This window comes from Carassius gibelio, chromosome B18 (genome assembly GCF_023724105.1).
Source record: "Carassius gibelio isolate Cgi1373 ecotype wild population from Czech Republic chromosome B18, carGib1.2-hapl.c, whole genome shotgun sequence".
Lineage (NCBI taxonomy): Eukaryota > Metazoa > Chordata > Actinopteri > Cypriniformes > Cyprinidae > Carassius > Carassius gibelio.
The window spans coordinates 6523450-6547026 of record NC_068413.1 but is presented as its reverse complement, the minus strand read 5'-3'; positions in this window follow the sequence as shown (position 1 = coordinate 6547026).

Here is a 23577-nt window from a genome sequence, read left to right as displayed (position 1 = left end):
AAAGTTTGACATAAGTGCATACAGAAACACACACAAAAGCTTTCAATTAGTTGGAGTGGGATAGACTCCATAGTCAGATACAAAAGTCAAACACAGACACAAAACACCCACTGTTTTTCCCAGGAGCACAACTACCCATTTATTGATGAGTATGTAACATCAATGTTGGTGCCCACCAGCCACAGGCAATCAACACAGCTGTTCAAGGCTTTTGAACGCTGGAAATTATGTCAAATATCAAAGATTATATTAAAGTGTGGAACTTAAATATTGAATATAAGATTATAATATATGACAAAAATAGAAATGGTTACACTACAAAAACATTTTATAATGCCTGCTGAAACATTCATTTTATTTAGTAAAAGTAAAAATTGTATTATTAAAAATTGTAAATTTGGCAGGGCAAATTAACGCATTATTATCATGCTAACACAGTAATTGATTAGACAATGTTATGAAAGTTGATCGTTGATCACTGGCTCCAAATACATATACAGACAAACCACGCATAACAGGAGGGGTGGCATGTTGATTATTACTGGCTTGGGATTGGTGTCACCACATGTCTCAACCAATGAGAGCATTTGGGGTGGGCCTAAGACTGCAGCAGCGCTCACATGAACACCCCCGATAAAATAATGTAGGCTGCGCATCAGTATTAAAAAACTACTGCTCTTTTATTTTAAGAAAAAAAAGAATGCAACAAGCTCATAATCATGTCTTCAAAAGTGGGAAATAGAAAGTTTCTGATAGCACATTAAAAAAACAAAGAAACACTCTCGCTCAGCACAGTGGTGTGCATCGTTTTGTTAACTTTGTGGTTTATTATTTTGAGTTGTTTGTGACACAGTAAGACACGGCCCTCTCACAATATATTGCTTTACAGATCTATCACTTTTGCCACTCAGAAATGTTCATGCAATCATGCTGCACTAGGTATGCTCATATTGACTGTTTAACCGTTAACCGAAAGTAAAAATTTTGACCGATTAATACTATCAGTTAAACGATTTAAACATTTTTTTAAGGTTCTTTTTTTTGTTACTGCATGGTTTAAAAATAAAATAGCCTCCTATATAGCTTTTATCTATTAACTCACGGAGCGCATCGGCACGCGCAACCACACCCTTGACACATTTTTTTTTTCGAGCAAGGGAAGCATAATGAAGCGAGCGAAAAGAAGCACTGTGTGGGATCATTTTAACAGAAAGGGCGACGAAGTTACCTGTAAATTATGCGGCGCCATATTAAAATACAGCAGTAGCACAAGTACGATGCAGTACCATTTACGAAGCAAACACCCACAAGCTTCGAGTGATGAAGGGCAACAAACTCTGCCCTCCATGTTATCAGGGAGAAGATGCAATGCACGGCGATCTGAGGAGATAACGCACTGATTATCCAGAAGCAGATGTTGACATCTACATGAGAGACGATCCTCCTTCTCTGGATATTAATTAATTCTAAATTAAAATTAGAAAAGGTGTTGAGGTAGGGCTGCTATTTTTATTTAACGAAAAATCTTAGTCTAACGGAAAAAAATTCCGGTTTGAAAGCTTTGTTCAAACGGATTCAGTGTTTTCTTTTTGTCATCTTAATTTGTTAATTATTTAAGTTAAAAAAATATATTCAGTGTAGGCCTATTTTGTTTTTATTTGTATTATTTTATTGTATTTTTCTCTCACTGTCAGAAACTGCAGGTGCGTGGAAATTTAAACTGAATCCAGGTTCTGTTGTTGATCTGTTCTGTATGCTGCTGTTTGCACTTTGCACGTTAAAATAAACCCTTTGATAAAAAAAAAAAAATTGTTTGTATTTTTTTAAAGGGTCACAGATACGCGTTAATTTTATTTGTATTTAATGCAAATTTAAGATTATAATCTTATCAGTTAACGGTTAATAATCGATTAACGAGCGGCAGTTGTCGGTTGGGAAAATGAATCGAAATGAGTATCCCTATGCTGCACGTATCAGAAATTCAGCGCTCAATCAAAAAATTTTACCCACTCTCAGGCCATACAAGATGTAGATAAGTGAATGGATGCAATCAGAATTAATGCCCGTTCACACCAAGCACCATAACTATAAAGATAACTATAAAGATAACGATATTAGCGTCCACACCAGCGAACGATATCGTCTGTTTATTCTGAGCGCACGTGCGTCTGCCGATTTAAATCCTCGAGCTCGTTACAGCAGGATGGATTCTGATTGGATGTCAATGTTTATATCGTTCATCAGCTGGAAAAAATCGTTCTGAAAATGATTCCAACAATACTGTTTCTCTATGCCTTTATTGTTATAGTTGTAGTGTGGACTCTGCTATTCTTTAATATTGAGAAAGATTTCTTTATCGTTATCTTTATAGTTATCGTGTTTGGTGTGAACGGGCCTTTAGAGTCCAAACATCTGATTAAAACATCACAATCCACATTACTCCAGTGTTACTGGATTACTTGTGGATTATTGTGATGTTTGGACTCTCATTCTGATGGCACCCATTCACTGCAGAGGATCCACTCGTGAGCAAGTGATCTAATGATAATTTGATGTAATGTAAACTCTGGTTTAGCCCTTCTAGATTTCCATAGTCGGATGCACACTGTCAATTAACAATTCACATTGACTTTTCAGATGTTGTTATATTTTGTCAAATAGCAGATCATTGAGCTGTTCTGAGAGAGAAAAAAAAAAAAAAAAAAACATATTCATGAACATAACAGTATCCACTTTCTTTTTCATCTTTAGAAAAAAAACTGAATAATTTTTTTTTTCCCTTATTATTGATTAAAATTTCTTATTTTACCAATCTGGCATTGTTTTTGCAATGCCAAGGTCATGGGTTTGAGTCCTAGTGAACACACATACCAGGAAAACGTAAACCTTGAATGCACTGTAAGTCACTTTGTATTAAAGTGTACAACAAACTGTGCAAATGTAAAACTGTACCTTGAGTTATTTTTAGGTTATTTAAAAACAAAAAACATCTATGACTTTGGAACACTGCCTCAAGTGGAGTCGCATATGTTGCACATCCTCTTTTTGCACCCCTGGTGTTTTCAGAAATGCTTTCGAGTAGGCAACAAAGCAAATGAAGGCTCCATTGCTGAGCTAGTGGGGTAGAGGAGCAGAATAATGGTGTATTTGGAGGATAGGCTCTTTTTTCCACATAAGAGTCAGAGTACAGTTAATAAGCCATTCAAAGACTGCAGGCTGCCTTATGCCACCCACATTCCCCACACACTAATGAGTCCTCAAAGGAAAATTAGCCTTCTCAGACTCCATTGTAACCCAACAATAATCATCAAAAATTGTCTTTGAAAAGTCATCTGATATATTGGTGTGTAATCTGAGCTAACAAAAGTATAAAAACTGTGCTCATCATACCTTAATGTTACTCAAAATGCATATGTACACAGACATACAACATCAATGTATTTGATGTGCATGCGCACTAAAAAGCATTACAATCTGTTCGCAAGCTGTGGTTCAGGTAGTCTAAAGGTTACCGATCTGACCTGATGATGCAAAGGTTGCAGGTTTAAATCCATAGAGGGACAATCTATTAGCTGCAGTGCTTCTGAGATAACAGTTCTGTCCTGTTACTACTGTGCCCCAGGCATTTGCCTAAATTGCTCCATGGGGATTGTCTGCTAAAGACCAAGTGAGCAGGTTTAGATTCTCAGGACTTCTTGTACATCTGTATGCAGAGATGTATAAAGTACTAGAGAACCATACTTGAGTAAAAGTACAAGTGCTCTATCAAAAAAGTGACTTGAGTAGAAGTAGAAGTGCTCTTTAAGCACCACACTTAAGTAGAAGTACTAAAGTATTCAAAAATTTTTGTACTTAAGTATTGCAAGTAGTCTATTTTAAAATTTACTACTCAAGTACTGAAAGTAAAAGTAGAAGTATTGTGTTATGTAGTTATTAAAGAAAGTAGTCAAAAGTTTGAACATATTGTTTTTACTATTTCAAATGATTAACCTAAAGGACAATCACAATTCCTTTGACTGTAACTTCTTGTAAACAAAAAACGGTTACTAGGGTTAGTTAGCCCAATTTGCAAAATGATGTCATTAATAACTTACCCTCATGTTGTTTCAAACCAGTAAGACATCAGAGGGTCATTTAGAATTTTTTGAAGCATCGAAAATACATTTTGGTCCAAAAATAGCAAAAACTAGACTTTATTCAGCATTGTCTTCTCTTCCGTGTCTGTTGTAAGACAGTTTTAAACAAAGCAGTTTGTGATATCTGGTTCGCGAACGAATCATTCGATGTAACCGGATCTTTTTTAAACAGTCCACCAAATCGAACTGAATCGTTTTAAACAGTTCGCGTCTCCAATACGCATTAATCCATAGATGAATTAAGACGTTAACTTGTTTAATGTGTCTGACACTCCCTCTGAGTTAAAACAAACCAATATCCCGGAGTAATTCATTGACTCAAACAGTACACTGACTGAACTGATGTGAAGAGAGAACTGAAGATGAACACCGAGCCGAACCAGATAATGACTCGTTCACGAGTCAAGAACCGTTTCTGTCCGATTCGTGAACCGAGGAGCTGATGATACTGCGCATGTGTGATTTAGCGTGAAGCAAACCGACACACAGAGCGTCTGGAACCGAACTGATTCTTTTGGTGATTGATTCTGAACTGATTCTGTGTTAATGTTATGAGCCCATGTGCAGTCAACGCCAATGACGCCATTGCATCGAGCGCAAAAGAATCGGTGAACTGTTTTCTTCAACTGGTTTATTGAATCGAACTTGCAGAAAGAACTAACGTTACTGGTCATCCGAAAACCGATGCAACCGGTTCTTGACTCGTGAACGAGTCATTATCTGGCTCGGCTCGGTGTTCATCTCTCTCTTCACAGCAGTTCAGTCAGCACGCGCAGTCTCGCTTGATTCGCTCAATGATGTGCCAGCTTCATCAAACATGCCATCTACAGTTCTGGCAGTGGTTTGTAATGGAATGATTCGTAACATTATTATAATTGTAACGAGTAACGATGCAACACATAAAAAAAATATCGGAGTAAAAGTATTAAACTCAGCGAAAATATGTACCGAAGTAAAAGTGGAAGTAGGAGAAAAAAATAATACTCTAGTAAAGTACAGATACTGCCTTTTAGTACTTAAGTACAGTAGCGAAGTAGTTCTACTTCGTTACTATACATCTCTGTCTGTATGTCTCATGGCTCCACACATTATGAAGCAGTTAAAACAGGTTGATAATATTACTTTGTAGCAGTGGTTCTCAAAGCCTTCAGGTCATGGCTCACTTCAGAATAAATCAGAATATCCAAAGTAAAACCATTAAGTTCCACCAATCTATATATAAACCACTGTTTTGCTCTAAAAATGCCACATTCCTTTATATGAGTTAAAGTTATGTTTCATTGTAAAATTAAGATTCAAATTATATTTTATGAAAGGTAAGATGTCCCTGTTTCCTAAAAAGGGTTAATTGTTTGCTTTCAAATTATAGATACAGAAGAGCTTTTATGTAAACCATGTGTTTTTTAAGAAACTCATATAATTCGCAGATGTATTTTTTCTTATTTGGGTGCAGTTTTTTTGTTTGCATGTTACTCCCCCTACACCTAGCTATTGAACACACTGGATTATATAGATATGATTGAATTATTATATAAAATGTTATTGTGATATACCAAGATGACAGGGTGGACCAGCACTTAACAAGGTGGACACATAATGCAAAACACACAAAGCATGATAAAACATGACAATGAAACTTAAAAAAAAATTAAGATAATAATAAATAATATAATTACATCCTCAATCACATTGATATACCCCACCCTCCATCCCCCATTCATTTTAGTTTTAGCAGTATTAACTACTAATCCACCCTGTCATGTATACGTCCACCCTATTGAGACTAAGTGGCTGACAGCTGACAGTTTCAAATAGCATAGCTTAGTAAAAAAAAATGTGACTAGCTGAATAGTTAGTCTGGTTGTTGAAGATAATTTGGTATATTTAAACTTACATATTTTGAAAATGCTGTATTCTAAACACTTCTGGCATATTTAATGCTTTGTCAAGTTTTGGCAAAGCATGGAAACAAATTTTTTTTGTCAACTGAAAAGAAACCAACTTATTCACCTAAGCAGTTAAAATTCCGTTACTGAAGAGACAAAAACCTGTTGTCCTGATGTCACTAAAGGGGATGGCCTTTTCATTAAAGGGCGTTTTCCATAATATGACAATGTGGACAACAATTCAAAGGATATTGACAAACTTATTGTCACGGTTGGTAAACCGTGATCTCGGGTTGTTTACACTTTGTGGTGAATTCTGTGTGTGCTGCGTCTGCACTAATTAGTTGTGGGCGTCTCCGTTAATTGTATCAGCAACAGCTGCCACTCATTACCCATCCACTATATAATGGCTTGTCTCACGTCCTGTGTTTGTGAGATCGTTGTTTCATGTCGTTGTGTTTACCCCCGTCTGGCTTCTGTGTAGTTTGCGTTGGATGTCTGTGTTTCCCCAGAACCTCATCCACTCTCCGCACGATCACTCAGCCACGGACACTTACCTTCGGCTCTGTTCCCCACAGTTCCTGTGCCACTCTCTCCTGCTGCCTCACGCCGTCAACACCCGGATTCCTCACCTTCTGTCCACCATCGTCTGGACATCTCACCGCTATAACCATCCCTCTGGAGTGTTGCTGTATCATCGTCATTGTGTGTCTTTGTACCATCATCATAACTCCTCATTAAATATTTGTACTCGCTATTGTTTCCAGACTGTCCTTTCACCAGCCGTCACACTTATCTAATGATTCTAACTGAGCTTGGGTCAGTTTGTGATTTAATTTTATGAGTCTTAAGTGTATAATACAAAAATAATTGTATTTAATTGCTTCTAAATGACCATATAGTCAAGCTCTGCCTAGGACACACAAACTAAGAACTAGAAATTATTTAAAAGAATGCACAGGACCTTCATATTTAATATTTGTTCCATTCATGAACACCTACAATTTGTTTGTAAGAGGTGAAATTATACATGTTCAATTGGTTATTTTAAAGAAGGAAAAACATCATGAGGTCACAAGACGAGATACTAAATGTGACATTTCGCGTCAATCTTGGAATACAGCATGATCTTAAATCTAGGAGCTCTTTACATTCTTTGATGCCATGCATCCTTTATTCATCTTTTTCACTAAAACAAAAGGTCAAATTGGACTTTGATGTATTTATGCCAAAAGGAAGAATCTTCTTAATGTCTTGTGATTATAGTATTTAAAGCTTGTCAGGCTTAAAGATGCCAACTGCTGTGCTCCCTGTAAATAATTATTTATCAGCCTGTCTGCTACAGAGCAAATTAGAATATAATTATAGAAAATATGATGATATGTATTTTTAATCAGTGCCATGTTGTTTGGTCTAACACAATGTAATTTGGGTCATTAAAATATCCCAGAATAAATACTGCAACTCTGTAGGAGCTCAGCTGTTCCCTTTTGTTGATTAAAGGGTAAGCAAACAGCATTTTCTACAGCACTCTGGAGATGCACTCATGGGAAAAAGCTTCACTTGTTGAGTGGAGCTAGACTGCATGGAGTATTTAGCAGAAAAGAAAAAATCTTCAGTTCACAGAAAAATATCCCTGACAAGGTCAGTCAAGAAATATATATTTTTTACTTCTCTCTAAATGCTGCTGTCCAGAGTTCTGAAAAAGGCTGACACTGTCCAGAGTGCTGAAACTTTCAACCTATGAACTGAAACTTTGTTTTCTTTGAAATATTTAGTAATGTTTTGCAGACAGACAAGAAAATATTGACAAGACCTACGGCCAAAATATCAGTCTAAATTTTGAAATTTATTCCTTTATAAACCTACATCTGGTAAACTAACTTCCTGTTAGTACAACAAAATAAATCTTATTTTGAGGGGATGCTAATCAGTATTAAATTATATGTACATTTTAACTTCAAACCATTGCTTCAGGCTAAAATACCAGTCCATAATTTATAATATTGCTTTCTTTTGTGAAAAAAAGTAATCTAGACTGAATTAGTGGAGAAATATATACAGATCAAGTACTGTTTACAAGGAAAAACACTCAAAACAGTTCTAAGCAAATATGTTGGTGGATTTTGATGTGAGAGGAAACATGTGATATGCTTTTTTTTTTACTGGAGGAAGCATTATTATGGACTATGGTTTAAAGTTAAAAAGCCTTAACGATGGTTTTGTTTCTTACATACAAGAAGTTCCTGGAGTTAATTACTTGTGGATAATTTTGATGTTTTTGTCATCTGTTTGGACTCTATTCACAACAGAAGATCAATTGTAGGTAATGTAATGCAAAATTTATCCAAATCTGTTCCAATAAAGAAATGTTTTTCTTACAGTAGTGTTGTGTGAAAAACAGCCTGAATTTTGTTTCACAAAAAAAGAAAGTCAGTCAGTCACTGGTTTAAAAAGAAAGAAAGAAAGAAAGAAAGAAAGAAAGAAAGAAAGAAATATTTGTATATATTTGTACAAACTCACACACATACAGAGAGGCTGGTTGGAAGGCTGAGATGGGATGGAGAGAACAGAGGACTCCTGGCGCCCACACTGCCAGAGGATAACATGTCAGGTGGCCAGATTCATTGGCTGCTGGCTCCTCTGTTGTCTTTGAGTTTGCGGGGGTTGAGGAGCTGTTGAACCAGCTTAAGGTATAGCATGCCAAACTAAATGGCCTCTAGCTAATGTCCCTCAAAACTGTTATTCAATTAAACAGATTGCAATAGTTTGTTTATATTTGGCCACCATGCTAATCTTAAACTGATCTTATTTTGTCAACAGACAATAGCAGAATCCCAGATTTTGGATTTTTGTCAGAAAGACTCTCAGCAAGAAACCACATGTTCCATGCTGATGAATTTCACAAAGTGCTACACTGACAGCTTAGACCATGTGCCTTGTTCATAGGCCAGTTCACACCAAGGACGAAAACAATAAAGATAAAGATAACATTCTAAAATCTTTCTCAATATTTAATAATAATGGTGTCCACACTATAGTTATAACGATAAAGGCACCGAGAAAAGATATGATTGAAATCACATTCAGAACACCCAGTTAGAATCAGTCCTGCTGTAACAAGCTTGACACTTGATGAACAGGCATTAAAGACACAATATGTAACTTTAGTCGGTGGAAGGCACGTATTCAAAATAAACAAAGACCAGGTAGCGTAGTTTGATGATGCTGTAATTGAATGTGGAATCATGGGACACGGGCAGAAACCAGGAAGTAGGGTGAGGCCGAAAGTCATCAAAGTGAAACAAGGCCGCTGAACAAGAGTGACACACGGCTTGAAAGAAGGGGAGCTTTTATTATGCCAGACGATTGCTTCCACTCCTTCCGGTCATGTGTATGTGGTGGAAAGAAGCAGTGCTGTTTCATCATATACATTTGAAAGTTCTGTTATAATGCTTCTCTGTGATGTCATCACCGGTCTATTAAAATGCACAACATATTCAAGCGTTTTACCAAACAAAACTAGAAATTGAAAGTGTATGACGTCATTGGCAGGCGACACAATGACACTATGGACAAGGCATTTTTTTAAGCAAATACTTGTTCTGTGTGAATGGCCCCTAATAATAATTATGATTAAAAACAACAAATATTATATCAATTTAAACAACAGTCAAAAAAGAGACAAAGACTAAAAAATGCAAAACAGTTAAGACTGTCAAAATGAGGAAAGCTTGAAGGAGCACTGACACACATTGCGATGACAATTCCATTTGTGTGCATGCACATGTGTCTGTTTGAGCCCCAGTGAATGCGACAGGAAGGGGAGCTCTCCATTTTCTCCCAGTGCTTGCCAGAAACATCTGAGAGTGTGTTTAATCACAGGGCCATTAGGAACACCATATGAATACATTCACCACTTTCCTCCTATCAATCTCTCTCCACCGTCCCTTACTGGGAGCGTTGCCAGAACTCTGTATGGCCACATTCCCCACATCAATTTCCAAAGGAATATATTATCTATCTGCCTAAAAATCCAGCTGGTATCAGCCTCAACGAGCTCAGCAAACAGAGCCTGGCAGATACTGCTTATGTCATGTCTATATGGAAACATATTTGTTGGATCCAGTGTCAGCAAGCCCAGTGCATCTTCAAGATTACTTTCCAATATCAACATTCTGTGTTGAAGCAAGTTTATATCTTGCTTCTATCAGGTTTGTCCTTCCTTTCAGGTCACTGTCACTTCCTCTAGGGTGTCAGTAAACAATCATTAATTGAATTTGTGCATCTAACTTTCAGGATATCTTTTTTCCTCACTAATTTCTATTTCTATCCATTTTTGCTAAATGCTTCAAAGCACAATTTTGAAAGGCTAATGAGAAGTTTTCAGTGACTTTAGTTCATGCATTAATTCTGCCACAGTTGCTTAAGCAAAGCAGGCCTAAACTATTACAAGAAGATGTGTGTTTAAGCCTCACAGGTTCCATTATCTGAACATTGTCCGCCCTTAACCAGCCACTGCATCAATCCTCTGTTGGAGTCAGAGAAGAAAAATAGTTCTTTCATCTTTCATCTTTTTTCCTCATTTATTTCTGCATTTGAGCGTAAAACAACCGAGGCTGGGTGAGCCCAGCAGGAAGTCTGTTTAAAATGCAAGCAAATGAAACTGTTTTTAGATTCACCTCTTGTCAATGTCTCTAAAATGGTCTCTGTTTGCATATTAGTTGCTCCTCTTGAAAATTCTGGAGCTGTTGACTGGGACACTATAGGACAGCGATGTCTGTATTTTTGGAGTGGAGTGTCTATTGTTTCTTCCCTTATATAAGGTAGCAGCTTAATTCTCCATAAGTGTGCAGGTTTCCTAGGCCACTTCTCTTAGACAAGCTTCTCAATAGTATTTTGTTGTTCATTGAAAACCATGGCGTCTTTCTTCTCTGTAATAATGTTTTTACCATTAACTGAGGTTTTCTCCAGCAATCTGGTGAGAATATTGCATTCTGGTGCTACCTAATGTGGTGTAAAGGCTCACTTTGAGATTGAACTCAAATAGGTTGGTAATCAAAGAGCCCTGCCATGTAAGTGTTAGAGCTGCTTCACCTACAGTAAACATGCACATTGTGAGATAAGTGGCCTTTCCATTCGCTTTTCATCTATACCGATGTTTACAACATCAAAGTGAGCAACCAGTGGACAGCTTCAATCTAGTGAAGCGTCCAATTGTGGGTGATGGAGTGGTATGTAAGTGGATTTCCTGCCAGCTGTTGGAAAGTTCCCTGGTCATGTTTGAGTGGGTCATCAAATCTTTCTTAAGCAAGAAGGATCATTTCATTCACTCCTTGAATTCTTCCTATACATCAAGCATTTTATATATCTCACTTGGCCTTTGAAGGACTTCCCACACTTCTGAGGGCTAAACAAGTATATACCAAGTGTCTACTGTGTCTTATGCTATGTTTTCTATAACATCTTCAATCATGCCTTTCAATTATCATATTATTGCAGCTGCGCAGAATGTTCATCTGGTGGTTGGTGAGTAATTTTGAAAGGGTTTAATGAAGTATTTCACCCAGAATTTATAATTTGCTGAAAATGTCCTCACTCTTAGGCCATTTAAAATGTATAGATATATATATTTCTTCATCAGAACAGATTTTCTTTCGAGCGATGTAATGCTCAATTTTTCCAAATCTGATCTAATGAAGAAACAAACTAATTTACATCTTACAAGATGGCTTGATTTGCACATTCCTGCTTTCTTCCAACACTCGTTAAATCTGTGATACTGATAAACCCATCCTGCACCTTGGTTCAACATATGTTTTTAGGATCCACATTTTACAAAACCTAGGTTATTTTTATATCACTCTTTAAACACTCATCAACACACTCTCACACTCATTCAACATTAAAAAAAAATATTACATTTAGCTTTTAGTGCCTTATTTTAAAATGTAGAATAAGAATACATAACAGTCTAGCAGTAACTGAACTGTAATTAATCATGAACTGCCTTTGTTTTTTATTTTATTTTGTACAGTTCTCTGTGGTCCACTTAAATGTTACGAAGATATTTACATAAAAAAAAATCATAATTTAGAAGTAATGATCTATTTTCTCTTCTTTTCTTAACCGCCCTCATCAGAACATCCACTGATATGATTGGCAATAGTTTTGTATGTTGGATGTTTTTAATAGCACAATGACCTCTTATATATCAAAACATCAAGAGAATTTTGGTTTCTCAGTTCATGACCTCTTTAAGAAATGCAGATATAAAATAGTATGACAAAGCAGAAAAATATTTATCTCGGGCTATTGATGTATTAAACTCCACAACTGAACCTCATGCGCTCTCAGAGTAATGATATCTTCACAGAGGCCTCATCCTTGTACTTTAAGCAGAAAGGTAAAGCAGAGAAAGTTCTTCTTTTCCTACTTGGATAAAACTTGACGCACATTTTCAAAGAATTGACAATAGTACATTTATATTTATTCATTCAGTAATTGCCTTTATCAACATCTTACAAATAAGGAACATCACAATTTGTCATAACCCAGCTATCAGAATTTTGTTATAAGAACCTTCTTTAAATATTCAGTTTTAGGTCGAAAGAGGAGGTAAAATAGAAACAGGAAGTGTAAAGTACGAAAAAAAGAGCGAGTGAGAAGCAGAGCAGCCACATATGGAGCGTGTCTGGCAGACAGTGCAGCAGGGGGTCTCCACAGGTGCATTTATCTGGGTGATTTTAATGGGTGAGAGAGACAGCGTTTCTAAATTCCCACTGAGTTAGTACAGTTTCAGGAGCTTGTCGGCCACCAAATGAGTTGCAGTAATGCCAGTCCTCAGACACGTAAGCTCCACCTTTACACATTTTCATTGAGCTGGCAGCAACATATGCGTGGAAGGAGAATGAGCAGAGGGAATTCAGTCGATTCTCTTGTCTGTTCCCAGCTGTGTTATGCTAAGCGGAGTCAAACAACTAGCAGATTCCAGCCCAAACCCACTTTTCCCCAACTAAAGTTAATCTTGGGAATGCTGGTCCTGAAAGATACACAAAACAAGAACATAAAAAACTAAAGGAAATTACCACGGCAATAGCATGTAGAAAAAAAGAACAATAGCCATGTCAGTTGTGTGCCGCCCCACAGGGTTTGGTGTACAAAGTTCAACATTTTTCAATTAGTCCTCTCATTACCCTTACATAGCGACTGTTAATAGAAGAACTGTTAGAAAGCAGCTCTTACATAGAGCTCATATAATACAATTACTGCATTCAGGTAATTTCACAGCATTTAATTCATTGGCCATTCTTATGAACACAATTGGCAGAATTGCACATTAAGGCATCCACTGTTAATGCCACTGTTCTTTTATAAACGTCACTGGCTAGCTTTGGAATAATTATAATTAGGCATGGTTTCTGTTTCGCATTACAAACATAATACAAGTGGGAAAACTGTGATCAGTTAAATTAGTTCAGACAGTGCTTCTAATATGCTTAAAAATCGAACTTTTTCATATGGTCTTATTGTACGATTCAATATAACATGCTAAATATAGTAATGCAATGTATCATGCCCAGCACAATAAAAACATAAACTTTTACTTTAAAATTTTACTTTAACTTATTTTTGCTACCATAATTTTATTTACATTATTAATTATACAAATGCTATTTATCTATATATAGACTGATTTAATAAATATTTTTAATTTTTTTGAATAAATATATATATATATAATTTTTTTTCTCCAGGATTATTTCATATACATTCTTAGAGGTTTTTACTGTGCAAAATTTAAGTGTAAGAGCAGAATTGAGCATAAAAAAAAATACAAATAATTTCAAAACCTTCAAAATTCAGGGTACCTTAAATAACTTTTCTGTTTAATCAGTAGTGCATCTCCACAGGATCCAGGGGTCTTTGATAAAGACATTCTGTGCCTTTTGTAGCTTCCTTCAACCACAAGTTAATTGCTCGAACTGTTGCTAGGTGATGTTACGGACCAGCGTGGGTTTTCATTTATGAGAGGTCTTTATGAAGAAGAGAAGACATGTGGCCTCTGATCTTAAGAATGTATTGTGCCGCAGTATTTCAACTGAAAATGATAAAAGGTTAATAAGGAAAACATAACAGGAAGCTGAAGAAAAGGGCAGGACAAAATAAAAACTGCCTGCCATTCGAATCTGAGTCCAGTCCAAGTCCAGCTGCATCTGGTCTCACACTGCTGCCAGGCCTCTTCAGCCAGAGACTTTGATATTGCTTATAACCCCTTCAGCCTGAAGTGAAAATGTAAGAACTTCTGATTATGGTAGTGATAATAAAGATGGTTATGATGGTGATGATGATGATGATATTGGGTGATGATTTGGATGATGATGGTGACAGTGAAGATGGTGACTGATGATGATAATGGCAATGGTGATAATGACAGGTGACTGACAATAACTGTTCTGACAGTGACAGTGATGATCATTACTATCATTATGATGACTTAAAAACACTTATTTTTAAACCATAATGCTTAAATCGTGCGAACTGTAAGTCTGTGTGACCATCTTGCACAGCAACATCACATTGGCATTTAAGCGTGATAGAGATGATAGACCAACATTTTTACCATTTGACCAATTTCTACTAGTTAATCATGTCTATCACAATCAAACAATTTACAGTAACAGAAATACTGTTCCATGGAAGTAACAGCAAAAACTGATGTTACTTCAAAAAAAACAAAAAACAAATATAGGCTATATATATATATATATATATATATTTTTTTTTTTTTTTTTTTTTGGGGGGGGGGTTCTTTCACCTCAGTTGTCTTGTTTTTGTGAAACACTACACATGGTTATTTTCGCCTCTCTTTCGTGTTCCTCTCTTTCATCATTTTCACCACCGACTGTTTGTTTTACAGATTGGATGAGTTCCGCAGGAAGTGTTCTCATTTTGTAAATTTAGAAACTCCCACTAATAGAAAATAGGGTACATTCAATGTCAATTTTTTTCCCAGTTGGTAGGCATATTCATGCATCAAAATTTCATTCACACAAGCGGTTGCCCAACCGTACCGAATGCATTAGCTACATAAACAATAGATGTGTTACCTTACGCATTCTAACAGTTCACACACCAATGTATCTTTGACAATGTTTTCAGTTAAATAAAAAAAATCTGTTGCAATTTTCACTCAGGCTGTTGAGATGACTCAGGTAGGGTAGGGAGGAAAAGCAACAGCTCAGAGAGAAAGTAATATTAACAGCCTGGCAGCAGACAAGAAAAGGAACAGGAAGCCAAACCCTCCCCACAATCAGTAACAATTCAATCCAAAAGAAAACCAAAGATTTGAAGGTTTGAAGCATCAATAGGGGAAACAAGCAATAACCTCAAACAAAGACAAAGGCTCAACCTCGCAAATCTGCAAACTTGTTACCTTTTTTCAGTTGAGATGCAATAAAAATCATGAAACAACAACTCTATCCGGGCATCTCAGAAGCTCCGACACCACAGGGAAGTGCAAATAAAGATGAAAGTGTATTGAAGGAGGAGCTGATCACTATACTGAGAAAAATAAGTAAATCCCTGACTACCACAGCCTGCATGAACACAAACAGACAGAAAAGTGCCTGCTGACAAGGTAATAATGCCACAGTTATCTATTATTAATTAGGAATCACAGTTGGTTGCTCAAAAATACGGCGTTCTCTTTTGCCTAAGGAACTCCCTGTGTTCCATATATATTATGATGTTTCAATGCCTGAATGATGGCAGTGCTTTTCACCCTGAGCGGATAACTTCACCGGGCCTCTAATGCATCATTTAAACTGTGGAGAGACGGGTGAAAACTGCAGTCCTCGTAAAGATGCAATCTGTCAATACACAGAGGGAAAAAGCATAATTCTCAATCTCTGCCTAGAAATGAAAACATGCTGCTGTTCAAAGGTTAATTCTCACTGTTACTTGAGGTATTGGTTAAAGGGGCAAAAGTCAAAGTAAAATGGATAATAAAGGCATCATTTAACATCCATGGAACATATAAAGATGGCATTGTTCCTGTGGCTCAGTGGTAGAGCATTGTGTGTGCCATGCAAAAGGTTGTGGGTTCAATTCCCAGGGAACACACATGCTGGTAAAAAATGTATAGCTTGAATGCACTGTAAGATGTCATTCAGATGTCGTCTGGCGCCGATACAGGATGGCTGCCTCCGTGACGAGCTCCGCATATGTTTTTGTGTTTTTGTTAGTTTGTCCTGTCTTTAGTTATATTCCTGCCATCAGTTTCACCAGGGAAGAACTGCTGAACATTCGGCAGAACACACCACAGGATATTTTACCGGATTTCAATTATTCAGACGTTTTACTGAACGTTGTTATCGGAGGAGCGGCGGCGCTGATCAAGCGCTTCAGGACGCGCAGACGGGGGAAGCGAGCGGGAGCGCTCGTCAGACTCAGGAAGCGCGGATTTCGAACGCCGTTGCCTAGCATCCATCTGGCAAATCTCCGCTCTCTACCCAACAAAACGGACGAACTCCTTCTGCTTTCTCGGACAAATAAGGATTTCACACACTCTGCTGCTCTGTGTTTCACGGAAACCTGGCTGAATGACACCATACCGGACAGCGCGCTCCATCTGCCGGGCTTTCAGCTGTTTAGAGCGGATCGTGACACAGAATCAACGGGGAAATCGCGTGGTGGCGGGACATGCTTTTACATCAATGAACGGTGGTGTACAGATGTAACTGTGTTAAAGAAGACGTGCTGCTCAAATCTCGAAACACTCTTCATTAACTGTAAGCCGTTCTATTCGCCGCGGGAGTTTCATTCGTTCATTCTGGTCAGTGTTTACATCCATCCCCAAGCGCATGTGAGCTCAGCTTTACAGAAACTCGCTGATCAGATCACAGAGACAGAACAACAACACCCGGACTCTGTTTTAATCATTCTCGGGGACTTTAATAAAGCCAATCTGTCCCGTGAACTGCCAAAATACAGACAGCATGTTACTTGTCCCACAAGAGACAGTAATATATTGGATCACTGTTACACCACAATAAAGGATGCATTTCACTCTGTTCCACGAGCAGCTTTGGGACGTTCTGATCACCTTCTGGTTCATCTAATACCGTCCTACAGGCAGAAACTAAAATCAGCTAAACCTGTATCAAGGACTGTAAAAAGATGGACTAATGAAGCAGAGCAGGATTTACAATCTTGTTTTGACCTCACTGATTGGAGTGTTTTTGAAGCTGCTACCACCGATCTGGATGAACTCACAGAGACCGTAACATCATATATCAGTTTCTGTGAGGATATGTGTATTCCTACAAAGACTCAACTAATTTACAATAATGACAAACCGTGGTTCACTGCAAAACTCAGACAGCTCCGTCAGGCCAAAGAAGATGCTTACGTGAAGGGGGACAATGTCTTGTATAAACAGGCTAAATACACATTGGAAAAGGAGATCAAAGTGGCAAAGAGGAATTATTCTGAAAAAATAAGGACTCAGTTCACTTCCAACGACTCCGCATCAGTGTGGAAAAGTCTAAAGAAGATCACCAATTACAAGACACCACCCCCCAGCACTGTAGAGAATCAACGACTGGCAGACGATCTGAACGAGTTTTACTGCAGGTTTGAAAGAACACCCATCACCTGCCCTGAACGCCTCCCCACACAACCATTCACACCCTTCACAACTCCTGCAACCAGCCCTGAATGCCTCTCCAAACTACCGTTCACACCATTAACAGCTCCTGCAACCCATCCTGAACACCTCTCCAATCAAGCACTCTCACCATTCTCACCTCCTGCATCCCCCCTCTCCCCCACACCTGCAATTCAGATCAGCGAGGATGCGGTGCGCCAGGTCTTCCGGAAGCAGACAAGGAAAAAAGCACCAGGCCCAGATTGTGTTACACCAGCCTGTCTGAAATCCTGTGCTGACCAGCTGGCCCCCATCTTCACACAGATCTTCAACAGATCGCTGGAGCTGTGCGAAGTCCCTTCATGCCTCAAACGTTCCACCATCATCCCCATCCCTAAGAAACCCAAAATTACAGGACTAAATGACTACAGGCCTGTGGCTCTAACGTCTGTAGTCATGAAGTCATTTGAAAAACTGGTGCTGGGCCACCTGAAGGACATCACTGGGCCCTTGCTGGATCCTCTTCAGTTTGCCTACAGAGCAAACAGGTCTGTGGACGATGCAGTAAACATTGGACTGCATTATGTTCTGCAACACCTAGACAGACCGGGGACTTATGTGAGGATCCTGTTTGTGGACTTCAGCTCGGCCTTCAACACGATCATCCCAAACCTCCTCCTGCCCAAACTAAATCAGCTCTCCGTGCCCACCTCCGTCTGTCAGTGGATCAACAGCTTTCTGACAGACAGGCAGCAGCTAGTGAGGCTGGGAAAATACACATCCAGCACCCGTACAATCAGCACCGGAGCTCCCCAGGGCTGCGTTCTCTCCCCACTGCTCTTCTCCCTGTACACTAATGATTGCACATCTAAGGACCTCTCTGTCAAGCTCCTGAAGTTTGCAGATGACACCACACTCATCGGCCTCATTCAGGACGGTGACGAGTCTGCTTACAGACAGGAGGTAAAAGAGCTGGCTGTCTGGTGCAGTCTCAACAACCTGGAGCTTAACACCCTCAAAACAGTGGAGATGATCGTGGACTTCAGGAGAAACCCCCCTGCACTCCCCCCACTCACCATCATGAACAGCACTGTGACTGCAGTGGAGTCATTCAGGTTCCTGGGAACCACCATCTCTCAGGACCTGAAGTGGGACATTCACATTGACTCCATTGTGAAAAAGGCCCAGCAGAGGTTGTACTTTCTCCGCCAGCTGAGGAAGTTTAACCTGCCACAGGAGCTGCTGAAACAGTTCTACTCCACCATCATTGAATCCATCCTCTGCACTTCAGTAACTGTCTGGTTCAGCTCAGCTTCTAAATCTGACCTCAGAAGACTAAAGAGGGTAGTCCGGACTGCTGAGCGAATCATCGGTACAACCCTCCCAACTATTCAAGAACTGTACTTATCCAGAGTGAGAAAAAGGGCTGTCAAAATCACTCTGGACCCCTCACATCCAGCACACTCCCTCTTTGAACTGTTGCCATCTGGTCGACGCTACAGAGCACTGAGCACTAGAACGACCAGACACAGGACCAGTTTCTTCCCTCAGGCAATCCATCTTATGAACAGCTTATAATAACGGCGGACACACTACACTTTATATTTATATACACACACACTTTATTTATCTAACACACATACTTAGTATACACTTAAATTTTGCACACAATATATATGTACATACATAACTTCATTTTGTAATATACTTGCCTACAATTGTCATTTGTATATTGTCATTCACTGTCTACAAATTTGTATTTTTTATTCTTTTATTATGTGTTTTATGTTCTGTCGCTGTCATTCTGTTGTACTGCGGAGCTTCGTACACGAAAACAAATTCCTCGTATGTGTACATACCTGGCAATAAAGCTCATTCTGATTCTGATTCTAAGTTGCTTTGGATAAAAGTGTCTGCTAAATCCCTGAATGAATGGAATGGTGTTTTTGTCCATTACATAACATCAGTGGGGTCCAGTGTTGTTTTGGACCACACATTGTAACATTCTTCAAAACATTTTCTTTTATGTTCTGCATAACGAAATAAAGTGATATAATGTAGTTCAGGACTACTTGAGAGACAGGAGAACTTTCCATTTAAAATTTGGTCACAAAAATATTTATGCTAAGCTGTTTCTATAATGCTACTGCATTTCCAAGTCAACATTGAGTCTACAGGATTCAATGGGCACAGAACCATATGAGCCTGACTGCAACAAGATGATTCGATTTCACGTGAACCAGTGAGTCTAGAACTGTTCCTTAAACGTGGTCCTTCTGTAGCATGCAGAACTTCCTCTCATTCGATTTCAGATGAGGATGTGGCCACGGTCATTAAGGCCAATTGTGTCTTTTGTGGCAATGGCTCTGCGAGGAGTCTAATAAGTTGGTCGGAGCAACAGTGGGACAAAACAATCAGCAAAATTAGATAGCATAGACACACTGGAGCCGGAGAGAAGGAAAGAGAGAGAGATGTTTGCCAATTTAGACTGTAGAAGAGGCTTTTTGTAACAGTTGCTCAGAACAGACGGAGCTTTAGTGTCTCAAAACAACGTCTGTCTCTCTTCTTCATAAACGTTCAGAGAGCTTACGATCTGTTTGAGTCATCCATTTAATGGCTCTGGCTTCATTCTTAAAAGAATCTCGCTTTTTGTCTTTTTGCGATCCATATCTGTCTCCTTCCTTATTTGCACAGTCGGATTATTAGATGAGCTCTAATTTGTCTGATCAATTAAGAACTGCATGAACATAGAGGATCATTTATGTTCATTTAGCAAAATAAAGAAGCAAAATTCTCCCTCAGTGTAATAGAAAAGCTTAATTACTGTTTCCTTTTTAGAGAATACATTAACAGTGGCATCACATTTGCACAATTGCTTCATATTTAAATAATGAAAAAAAATTCACAACATTTTTCAGTATTTAATGAAATACAACTACTTAGAATTTCTCACCCCGTCATGCCATCTAGATTTACTGATCTTGTTGCCATGCATTCTAGGACAGCAAAATTATCTATATTAAGAGGCAGCATAATTAAGTTGCGTACCTTTTGGAACACATTTAGTGCGTATGGCCTTAAAATACTCCCTCCCTGGGCAGCTCACTAGGCTCGAGTTTTCCTGTACAGAAATATATTTGCATAATAGCACAGGTTTATAAGCACAAAAACCCAACATTCATGAGACACAATAGTTATGAACAGTAGTTGCTGTCATTTTCAGAAACACGGCGCAGTGTGTGGAAATGGATGTACTACACTCTACCATAATCATGAAAAAGCATATCATATTCTCTAGCTTGTCTATGGAATGGGAACATAACTGTCAGTCAGGCATAATGAATATAAAAAGGACCCTGTTGTGCGTCTGTCAGACATATGAATGCCAATGTCAGTTTTCCACCTGCATGGGCTCTCATGTGTCTCTTTCTCTCTTTGTCTCTCTCTATCAAACAGAAATCCTCACGGTGACCTCAGACGCAGAAATGTACTCATGTTACAGATGACAACAGGAAAAAGGCTTATATTTGCAGTATCATACTACCATACTACTCATGCTATTTCAATGCTCTGCGGTAAATTATGCACAGTATGCAGATATTCTATGCATAAAACACTCAAATTATCGATTATCCAAATGTGCAGTATACAGGGTTAATTAAAGCTGTAATATAAAAATGTAAAAAAATATTTCTATATTTAGAAAACTAAAACTTAAATAAAAATAAATACAATCTGAATTGTATTATTTAAAATTACTAATATTTAAAATTAGCAAAATTACTAAAAATGAAAATGAAACTTAAGGTAAAAAATAAAAGCTAATTAATAATTCACTTGTTTAGGAAAAATGCTACAAATGTCCATATGAGAATATCTGAAACTGAAACTTCAGTGGGATTTATTAAAATACATTTTTATTGTATAATTGTATAACATTTAATTTTTATATAAAAACAGGTTTATTTTATTAAGATTTATTTTATTTTATCGTTTATTATTATTATTATTATTATTAATTTTTATTTTAGGTTAGTTGGTTTTCTATTAGTAATTTTTGTTAGTTTTTTAATATTAGTATTATTAATAATAATAATAATTGTATTTCCTCTCTTTATTTTTTAGCTATCGTAATACATTAAGATAAACCAAAAGAAATATATCTATATATATATATATATATAGATAGATAGATAGATAGATAGACATATAATTGTGCTATAAAAACCCCATGATACTTAAAAGACAATAAAAATATCTGTGTGTGCATGTGTGTGTGTGCGTGCATGAGTGCGTGCATGCGTGTGTGCGTGTATATATATATATATATATATATATATATATATATATATATATATGTGTGTGTGTGTGTGTGTGTGTGTGTGTGTGTATATATGTATATATTGCATAGTATTTCACATCAAATATATAAAGGAGATGTGTGGTTGGAAAGTGGTGGAGTGAGACCCTCTCTCTTCCCAAATAAGCAAAGCTCTGAAACTGTGTGAGGAGGTCTGGAACATTTGCACACAACAAATGATAATAAGTGCCAATCACAGAAGAGACTAGGTGAGATAATGAGCATTGAGCAGCATTCGTGACACTCAGAATGAGGACAGCATATAAAAGAGAACAAAGTAAACCTGAAAGCTCAGTGAAACTAAAGAGAAACATTGACAGGGACAGAGAGATTTTAAACAGAGTGAACCCGTTCGAGTGAACCTTTCAGGAACAACTAAAGCGGAACTGATGAGAGTATTTCAGACGTTCCGCAAGGTGGGTGGGAAAGCGCTTCTTGACGTTTGTCAAATTTTTGCAGTCTGAAGGTCTGAAGGCACATCACAAACTGCACACTATGCTCGGATAATCGGATCTGTTTCTCAAGTTAAGTCAGGTCCGCACATTTTTAAGAACAAATCAGACTATTATGTTGTAAGTTCAAAGACATTTCAAATCTAAATTTATAAATTTTTCATTTTTAAATATGCTGATAACAAGGCATAAAAACTGACTTGGCTTTCAGTCCCTTGCTTCTTGACATTTGGTTTATGTGCATCAAAGCATAACATCCAGAAGAATAAGGTATACTATCTACAGTGTTGCCAGTTTCTTTTATTAACATTTTCACACACAAGTTCACAGTGTACTGACTCATTCCCACAGCATGAGTTTTTTAAAGTGTGTGGCATTCAAGGATGCATCACGATCTGAATTCCATTGTGGCAAAACAAGCTTGACACAATACACTTCCAGCAGCTGAAGGAGAATGAGAGCAGCTTAGAAAGCCTGCATGTTTAGTTCAATTGTCAATGTAGGAATAAGCCTACAACAAAACATCACTGATCTTTTTAATACAAAATACTTTCAAAGACAATATCCTAAATAAAAAAATCTAAGAAATTTTAATATTTGCAACATGTGCACAATAAAACTTTCATATGAAAATTCTGTGAGGCTTCCTAAAATACAAAGGCATCAGTTTCCATGAATAAAACAGGTTTACTTTAGCATCACTGAGAAAAAGACAAAAAAGAAAGAAAAAAAGAAAAAATATCTATATAAATGCGTGTATATATATATATATATATATATATATATATATATACACACACACACACACATTTTTATTTCAGTTGTTGTTTATTGTTGTTGTTGTATTTATTTAGTACTAGTGATGTCAAATGATTAATCACATCCAAAATGTTTTAGTTTACTTAGCATATGCGTGAGTACTGTATATATTTATTATTATGTATTTATAAATATATACATACACATAAATACATACACATGCATGTATATATTTAAGGAAAATGTTACATTTATATATTAAATATATTTATATATAATATAAATTATATCAATATAAATATACACATGTACATAGTTTCAAAACATATGCTGT